The sequence below is a fragment of the Carlito syrichta genome, unplaced genomic scaffold (genome assembly GCF_000164805.1).
Source record: "Carlito syrichta isolate Samal-C Ts95f unplaced genomic scaffold, Tarsius_syrichta-2.0.1 Scaffold304654, whole genome shotgun sequence".
NCBI classification, from domain to species: domain Eukaryota; kingdom Metazoa; phylum Chordata; class Mammalia; order Primates; family Tarsiidae; genus Carlito; species Carlito syrichta.
The window spans coordinates 297,380-307,338 of NW_007248750.1; positions in this window are offsets into that span (position 1 = coordinate 297,380).

Genomic DNA, 9,959 nt, shown 5'->3' on the forward strand with positions numbered 1-9,959 from the left:
CTTAAGTGTTTGCCTCTTTGTTATCAAGGGCCCCTGGCCAGAGTTGGGACTCTGGGACTGGAACTTAGTGTGGGTTACAGTCTGAACAGGCAGGGTGGGTACCTCTCCAGGAGCGGATGAGGTGGGGCCTAGCCTGGAAGGAGGTGCGGTGCATCTGTCCTGCTGCTGTGGGTGTGGGCTTAAGAAGATCCAAAGTCCACATAAAGACAGCTCTCCTGCTGCTGCAGGTGTGGGTTGAACGGGATCCAAAGTCCACATAAAGACAGGCCCCAGAAAGTAAGGAAAGGTGCTGAAAATCCACAAGAACAGGTGGGGTGCAAGAACTGAATCTGAGGTATCTTTATTGAGCAAGATGAAGCAAGGGCATTTGGGAGGCAGATATTTTGGAGAGCTTTCCCTGTGTACCAGCCAGAAGCAGAAGGGAGTTTTTTTGGAGTTTGTGTGGCTAAGCTTACAGTCAGGATGGGAGAATTAAGGGTACAAAGCCAATTAAAACACTAGACCCCAGAAGCCTCTTCCCAGGTGGAATGTGGACTTCTCCCCGCGTTGACTGGTTAATTGAGAGTGACCTTTGACCCCCATGCTTCAGGGACCCTAGCTGGCCATAGTCTCTACAAGAACATTTTCTTCATCCTAGTTTATAGCTAAGTAGAATTTAGGATGAAAGGTGAGGTCTCTAGGTCAAATGGAGCAGGCAGCAGGAAGGCCAGTGTTCAGAACTGGTCACTCAGTGGAAGGACTTTGGGCCCTCTAGCTTGCTAGCATGAGTATCTTCAGGAGGTGAGCTATCTCTCCCTGATGGTCTCCATTATCCCTGGGGCCAGGGGAAGGGTTGAATGCTGGACTACAGAAAAGAATCCTGGAGGTCTTTGTAAGCCTGTATTTTTAGTGGCCAGTGAAAGAGGCAGCATTCAGCCTGGGGAATGAAGGAGGTTATGTAGCCATCATTGCTTTGGAGCAAGAGATTGCAGCCAGGTATTTTTGAAGTCTGTGGTGTTGAGGTAGCTGGACCATTGAATGTAGGGAGTAACAACAGAGAGGCTCTGCAGTGCCTAGTTGACACACTGCCTGGGTAGGTGATGATTAAGTGGACTTAAGATTTGGGACTGGGCAGGACCTGCCACAAATAGGGAATAAACCTTAATCCACACTAGAAATCAGGTTAGAGGAGGCCTTACAAGCAGAAGACCTTGCTGATGAGCAGAAAGTACTGCCTACCTCTTTGGCAAGGACCTCCCCTGCAAGTCTGAAGGCAAGTACAGGACAGCTAGATGCTGCACAAGACAACTGGGAAGGGTATCCCAGGCAGTGGCAGCAGGCCTGGGAGACAAAGCCAGAAAATGCGAAGCTGACCTGGCCACTGGGGATGTGAGAGGCTGGACAGGTAAGCAGGAGCCAGAAGGATGAGCCTTGAAGGATGCTTGAGCCTGGAGTTGGAAGTAAACATAGCCCCTTTGCCTAATCCAATGGGTGTCGCTTTCAGCCATGTCCAAGAGGTCAGATGGGGCAGGGTTTGAGAAACTCCCTCCTGACAGCCCTTTCTCTGATGCCTGAATCCAGCTGTAGGCAAAGGAGGATGGCTTCTACGTGCTGACTTGCCGCCTCTCTCCATTACCATCCTCCCCTTCTCCAAATCTGGTCAGCAAGCCCTGTCCGGTCTCCCTGCCAAAAGCTGTCAAATCGAGCTCAGGCCTCTGCTACTTTAAAAACAAGACAAAAAACTTCACAACCCTTACTCAGCCCTTTCCAGCCACTACCTCCCTCATTCTCCATTTCCCAAACAAGCACCTGTGTTGAGTCATCTACACCACCCAGTGACTCCCCTGCCCACTGCAGCTCACTTCTGCCCCATGTGCCTTTAATTCCTTCCCTTTACTCTGACCATGATCACCAATGACTAAGTGACCAAACCAATAAACGGGCTCTTAAGTCTGCATTTTTCTTAAGTTCTTTGCAGCACTGAACACTGTTGACCCACTCCTTCCACCGTTTCGACAGTACAATGATTTTTAGTAACCTTACTGAATGGTACAACCATCACCATAAGTCAGTTACAGAACATATTTTCATTCCCTCAGTAAAATCCCTCAGGCCCATGTACAATTAAGTCACATTCCCACACCCAGCCTCCACTAATCTCTATAAAATTGTATTCTGGGCATCTCATGAAAATGGGATCATACAGTCCCTTCTACAAACATTTCCCTCTGGTTTTTGCAATGCCCCTCTCCTGGTTTTACTCCTATTCACCTCAGGCCGTTGCTGTCACCTCTTCTATCAGATCCTTAAATGCCATGTCTTGTCTCATTCAGCCTTGCTGATTTCATTGGCACCTAAGGACGATGACTCCTATCTATCTCCAGCCTAGAGCCCTTTTCTGAGCTCTAGACACACATTGCCAACTATATCTCTGCAGGCGATGTCTGCAGACACCTCCATCTCAGCATCTCTGGAACTGAGCTCAATACCTGCCACCCTAAACCTGTTGGGCCAGCGTTTCACACCTGGAAACTAGGGTAGCCGTCATCCTTCACTCTTCTTTCATTTCCACACCCAGTAAATTACTGACTCCAAAATCTCCTAAATACTATATATAGTACATAAGTATTTCCCCTGCAGAAAAAAAATTTTTTTTTAAATTTTCTTCTGAGAAAAGAGTTGACTTATATTTCTTACAAATTCCTCAAATAATGAGACACTCTCAACTTGTTTTGAACCAGAAAGCACTTTTTGGAGAAAACACATTACCCTGAAATGACCTCAGTCAAGCTAGTTTGGGATGCTTGTAAGTAGTCCCCTGACAAAATCAGTAAACGAGGAGACAAAGAAATTTAACACAGACTTAGTAATTACTTCTCACAATCTCAAGCACTCTGTTAACAAACCTCTTAAAGATTACTAAATAGGAAGAATGTGTTCATTTTTAAAAAAATTCAATAAGCCGGGCTCGGTGGCTCAGCCTGTAATCCCGCGCCTTTGGGAGGCTGAGGTGAGTAGATTGCCTGAGCCTGCGGGTTCGAGACCCGCCTGGGCAGGCGAGACCTCATCTCTACAATAAATCAAAAAATTAGCTGGGCGTGGTAGCACGCGCCTGTAATTCTGGCTACTCGGAAGGCTGAGGAGGAAGGATCGCCGGAGCCCAGCAGGTCGAGGCTGCGGTGGCCAGGAGCGGCCACTGCACTCCAGTCTGGGCAACAGAATGAGACTCCAACTAAAAAAAAAAAAAAAAAATTCAATAACTACTTACATATGTTTTTAAACGCCTTTAAGAAAAACAATAATGGATAACATGATTAAGTTGAAATTTGTGTCAAAATAATGTGGGAGGGGTTAGTGGGTAGAGTTGGGCATGGAATGAGTGGACACTAATTCATTGTTGATGGGAGTTTATTATACTATACACTTAGACACTTAAGGTTTTTCCATAAAATGTTTAAAGCAATATAGTAACTGATTATGAAGATCATGTATATATATGGGATATAAATTTATATGCATATAAATGATTTTCCCCATTTTTCAATATAAGATTACGTGTGTGTGTGTGTGTATATATATATATATATATATATATATATATATATATATATATATATATAAATCTATCTAAGGCTCCAGTTTAGTCATTGGGCATTTCTTAGGTCATGTCACCTGCGTTCCTCCTCAACTGGGATGCATTTTCAGTCCCTCAAAAGCCTCATGTTTCCATCTCAGATCATCAGGCATTAGAGTGCACAACCTAGATCCCTCACATGTGCAATTCACAATACGGTTGACACTCCTGTGAGAGTCTAATGCCGCAGCAGATCTGACAGAAGAAGAGCTCAGGTGGTAACGCGAGCAAATGTGAGAAACGGGGGGATGATGTTCTAATGTTATACTATAAGGTGATGCTTTGGCTAAAATTTCCAGTGATAGCATCACATACTAACTCAGAAAGTATTCTCTGTGTACCAACGTGAATGAATCTCAATAACATTAAGCTGAATGTAGATACAAGAGTGATTCCATTTAAATGAAATTCTAGACTAGGCAAAATTAATCTGTAGTGACAGAAAGTAAGTCAGTGGTTGCCAGATGGTGGCAAAGGAGATTGATTGCAAAGGGGCAGCAGGAAAGTTTTGGGGGTGATGGAAATGTTCTAATCTTGATCAAATGGGGGTTACACGAAGGTATACATTGTCAAAGCTCAAGCTTTACACTTAAAATGAGTGCATTTTATTATATGTAAATTATTCCTTAACAAAGTTGATTTTTTTTTATTGCTGTCTCTCAACTTAGAAGGCTGGGAAAGTGATTGCTTTGAGAAATTATATTAGATGGCTCAAAAAGTGGCTCTCATGGTGAAAAATACATAGAAATGAAAGATTAATGTAAAGAGTTGAATATGGCTTATTACTGGAAATAGAGTGGGAGAAATCAATATTCATGAATATATTGTTTTAAATAATATGTGATTAAAGTATGTATATGTAACTAAATAAACTTATATGTCGACATTTGAATCATGCATCTCTAGAAACGTTTCTATTTTAGTTGCAGGGGAAAAAAAGCCCCAGAGACCCTATCATAAAAACAACTGTCCACCTTATATTGGAGCAGCTGTATCTTCACATGTCTCTTACTTTGCTCCATCCCCGCAGCCACCAACAGGTCTAGATAAGGCCAGGTGTCTCTCCTCAGTGTTCCAGGGGCCCTCATTACACTAAATCATCATGGTCTGTTGGCATTTCTGTTCCCATTGCTGGAGTGGAAATGTGATCTGATTCAGATCTGCTGTCTCTATGCTCTAGAACTGTGGTCTCCAACCTTTTTGGCATCAGGGACTGGTTTCATGGAAGATAATTCTTCCATGGACTAGGGGGTCAGGGGAATGGTTTCAGGATGATTCAAGCACATTACATTTTATTATTATTACATTGTAATAGATAATGAAATAATTATACAACTCATCATAATGCAGAATCAGTGGGAGTCCTGAGCTTGTTTTCCTGCAACTAGATGGTCCCATCTGGAGGTGATGAAAGACAGTGCTAACACACACCTCAGCTCCATCTCAGATCATCAGGCATTAGAGTGCACAACCTAGATCCCTCACATGTGCAATTCACAATATGGTTGGCACTCCTGTGAGAGTCTAATGCCGCAGCAGATCTGACAGAAGAAGAGCTCAGGTGGTAACGCGAGCAAATGTAAACACAGATGTCACTTGCTGGCTGCTCACCTCCTGCTATGTGGTCCAGTTCCTAAGAGGCCATGGACCAGTACTGTATGGGGACCCCTGCTCTAGAGGGAGGCATCAGGGATGTTTGCTGGAAGAAAGGGAGGGAGGAAGGGGAGAAGAGAGAGAGGGAGATAGCGAGGGAAGGAGGAAGGGAGGTAGGGAAAGCGGGAGAGATAGAGACAACAAAGCAGGTAAGTCCTGACCTGGGACTGTGGCTAGCAAGGGCTTTTCCCTTCTCTTCCTTCAGGTGCCGTTTGTCATCACAGTGAAGCAACTAGTGTATCCTTGCCACCCCCCAGAATAAGGTAGGTCTGTGGCCCAACTGGAAAGCCTTAACATCTGGGTTCCACTATGGGCACCAATCGGCAGGTTCTATGGAGAGAGCAGAGTCCCTGGCTGAGTCAAATGTGGTCTGTGGCCCAACTGGAAAGCCTTAACATCTGGGTCCCACTATGGGCACCAATCGGCAAGTTCTATGGAGAGAGCAGAGTCCCTGGCTGAGTCAAATGTGTTTTTGCCTCAAGTGAGAGAAAACATGAGGCTTTTGAGGGACTGAAAATGCATCCCAGTTGAGGAGGAACGCAGGTGACATGACCTAAGAAATGCCCAATGACTAAACTGGAGCCTTAGATAGATTTGGAGGCCAGAGGACAAAAGCCAAAACAGCAGGTTGTGGCTGGAACTCAAGATGCATTGAGATGAGTACATAGGAAGTACAGGTTGTGTGCTGAGATGTAGGTTGTCTCACAACCTAGAGAGGGCTTGCTCAGACATCTAACACAAGAACCTGAGTTAAAAGTAAACAAATGTTTAAAGAAAACAAACAGAGCTGGGTGTCATGGCTCACACCTGTAATTCCAGCACTTGGGAAGGCAGAGGCTAGAGGACTGCCTGAGGCCAGGAGTTTGAGAACAGCTTGAACCACATAGCGAGACACCAGTTTCTACAAAAATTTATTTAAAAATAAAAAATAAAAATAAGGAAAAAGAACAAAGTTTTATGCATGGCTCAAATTAGATACTCCAAGACTATAAATCTGCCTCCCTTCAAATGTGGAAGGGGCTTCACTGACCTGTATTATATGTCCTCTATTATATTCACTCAAGGTAATTACAAGGAACAAATGGAAACCACAACAGCATTTGCTATTAATATTAATCTATTGAAAACATTCTCCACTGTCAAATAAGTGTCTATGTGAGAAACTTCTTTTATAATTTAACTTCAGGAAATTTTTCTCCCCCAAGAACCAATTTTCTAATATCAGAAGAGTTATTACTTTGGGTACCAGGAAGCTCAGCCACATTTGATTCTCAATCACAGCAGCTACAATAACCCATATACCATATTATAGTCCTTCCCATAATTTCATATCCCACTTCTGTAGTACAATACTTTTGTTTGTTTTTTAAGTACTCGAAGCTTTTTTTTTTAAAGGGCTGGAAAAGAACATATTTGTGGTGGGCATAGTTATGTGCCCCTTCAAGGAAGGACTTTAGTTATCAGCCCCTCGAAAATCACCTCAGCTGCAGAGGGCCATTGGCCAAGGCTGGACTCTTCCCAGGACAGTCCACATCCATTTCAGGCCAGTGCTGGACAACAGAATACTGGAGGTTGGCTGAGACTGTCATCAGGCCTGTAGCACAGTTTAATTTCTCCCTGCGCCCACTCCCATTTCCTTCCAGTCCCTCCCACAGTGTTGACCCCAGAGGCACTCCCTAACAAATATCCTTCACACTAAGCTGTCCCAGAGTCTGCATCCCAAAGAACCTGACCTGTGACAACACTGAATAAGATCAGTATTTCAAATAAATAAAACCAGAAAACGCATCAGGTAGGGGTATTTTGAAAAGAAGTGAGGAACACAGTAAGTATCCATACATACATGGAAAGCAAAACAGCATTGACTCTAGCCAGACTGCCTGGGTTTGAATCCTTTCTCTGCCACCTATTAGTTGTGTGACCATGGGCATGTCTCTTAATCTCTCTGTGCCTCTGTTTTTCTTTCTATGAGGTGGGAATAATAAGAGTACGTATAGGACTGTAATGAAGAGGAAATGAACCAATATGGATTCAGCAGTTACATAGTGTTTCCTATATGCCAATCACTGTTCTACATGGCTATTAAATAAACAGCCATGAGGCCAAGTTCACAGGGCCAGAGGGGCACTCTCAGAGGGTCCCAGAGGGTTGGGATTCTCCCTAGACTGCAAGCACAGACACAGGCATAGTATATTGTTGAAGCAAGTGTCTTCAGAGAAACAGGTCCAAGCAAGGCTAGCCTGGGTGATGTCACAGGCGTGTGCCTCATGTGGGGGCTGGGCTGCTCCTCCCAGACAGCGCAGCTGCACACATTGCCTGTTACACCCACACACCCATATATATGCTGAGCTGGAGGAAGCCCACACAGACCACACCCTCTGCCCACCCTGTTTTTCCTGAACCTCCTTTGGCAGAAGGAGGCACCTGAGGCCTGGGATGCTGGCTCAGAAGACCCAGGAAGAAATGGGTCCTGTTCCCTGAGGACAGGCCTGGCAACAGGCTGAAAACTCAAGCTCCTGTTGGCAGGGATTTTCTGGGCCCTTGGAGGTCCAGCCTTGGAGGCAAGAGTAAAAGCAAGAAACCTTAGGCTGCATGTTGGGAATCTCCCAGAAAACCAAAAAAACAGATTTAAAGAGGGCATCACAGCTCACAGGCTACCCGAGTCATCACAGGAAACTCAACGAGGGCTGCAGCACTCAGGAAGGTGCCTCCCAGAAAAACTGACAAGATCAGGCAGTCAGGGAGGGGCCCCATTCAGCCCCCACCTGCCTTCCTGGCCTCATCATCCTTCCCATGCTCCCCCTCACTCAAATACTCCAGCTTTCTCTCTGTCCTTAAACTCAGCAACCTCTTCCTGGCCTCAAGGCCTTTGAACATGCTGTTACCTCTGCTTGGAAAGTACTCTCCTCCAACCCACCCTTAATAATTCTCCTGGCCATCTGCTCACCTCCTTCAGGCTTTTGCTGAGTGCTAAAGAGGTCTTCCATGTCAACTTGATCTTAAGTAGGTCTCCCTAATATTTTATCTCCCAGCCCTCATCAAAATTGTCATTACATAAGAGTATTTGTTTAATGTCTGTGAATTCCTGAAGAGCTGGTACTGGTTCTCTCTTGTTCGAATTCATACTGCCAGCACCCAGCACAAAGTAGCTCAGGAGTCACAGAGCTTTAAGCACAAGTCAGTCCAAGCCACACTCTATGAGTGCTCATGTTCTGCTGGGTTCCCTGTGCCCAGGGTCAGCCATGGGCATGCCTCCCCTCACCCTTACAGATTTACCAGTTAGCCTCTGTCCACTAGCTACTGACCATCAAGACTTACCTAAGCCAGTGAATCTCTTATGAGGCACAACACATGGAGTCAAGCAGACTTGGGTTCAAAATCCCACTTGTTAGTTATGTGGCCTTGGGGCAAGTTGTAGGATTTCTCTGAATCTCCGTTTCTTCATCAGTAAATTGGGGACCATCATGCCTGATTAGAGGGTAATTATGAAGATCAGGTGTGACCAACCACAGGTGTAAACCGTACAGCACAGGGTCAGGCACTGAGTCAACTCTACCTAGCTCCTTCCCTCTCACTTTATTTATTTATTTTTAGAAAGCAGGATTTACTGAGAAGACAGAAAAGCTCCCACAGTGGGAGGGGACCCAAGGGTGTTGCCGTTTATTTATTTTGAGTCAAGGACTCACTCTGTCACCCAGGCTGGAGTGCATGGCACAATCATGGCTCACAGCAGCCTCCAACTACTGCGCTCAAGCAATCCTCCTAGTCAGCCTCCTGAGGACCTGGGACTACAAGCACCATGCCTGACTGATTTTTTTATTTTTTTGGTAGAGATGTGGTGTCACTATGTTTCCCAGGCTGGTCTTGAACTCCTGGACTCAAGCATTTCTCCTACCTTGGCCTCCCAAAGTGCTGGTGTAGTAGGCCACCATGCTCGAGCCCTTCTTCCCACTTGAAAGGCCTGTCACTAGGTAGCAGACCATCTCAGCTACCCCATGTCTCCTTATGCTGCTGAATCCTTCTAGGACAATGTCTCAACATCATACTGAATTCTGAGTTTCTTAGGGACTGCACTTGGGAATTAGGGAATCAACACACACACACACACACACACTTTACCACTACAGCAAGACAAAGTCAGAGACAGCACCAGACACTGTGCTAGTCACTATCCAGTAGGGTGGGTTGTATACATTCTTTTTTTTGGAGTCAAGTCGGAGTCTCACTCTGTTGCGCAGGTTAGAGTACAGTAGCGCGATTATGACTTACCATAGCCTCAATCTCTTAGGCTCAGGTGATCCTTCTGGCTCAGCTGTCTGAGTAGCTGGGCCTACAGGCCCGTGCCATCACACTGAGCTAATTTTTGTATTTTTTGTAGACATGAGGTTTCACTATGTTGCCTAGGCTGGTCTCGAACTCCTGGGCTCAAGCAATCCTCTCATGTTGCCCTCCCAAAATGCTAGGATTACAAGCGTGGGCCACCATGCCTGGCAACACACACTCTTTTTTTTTTTTTTTTTTGAGTTGGAGTCTCACTCCATCACCCAGACTGGAGTGCAGTGGTCGCTCCCAGCCACTGCATCCTCGACCTGCAGGGCTCCGGGAATCCTTCTGCCTCAGCCTTCCAAGTAGCTGGAACTACAGGCGCGCGCTACCACACCCGGCTCATTTTGATTTATTGTAGAGATGAGGT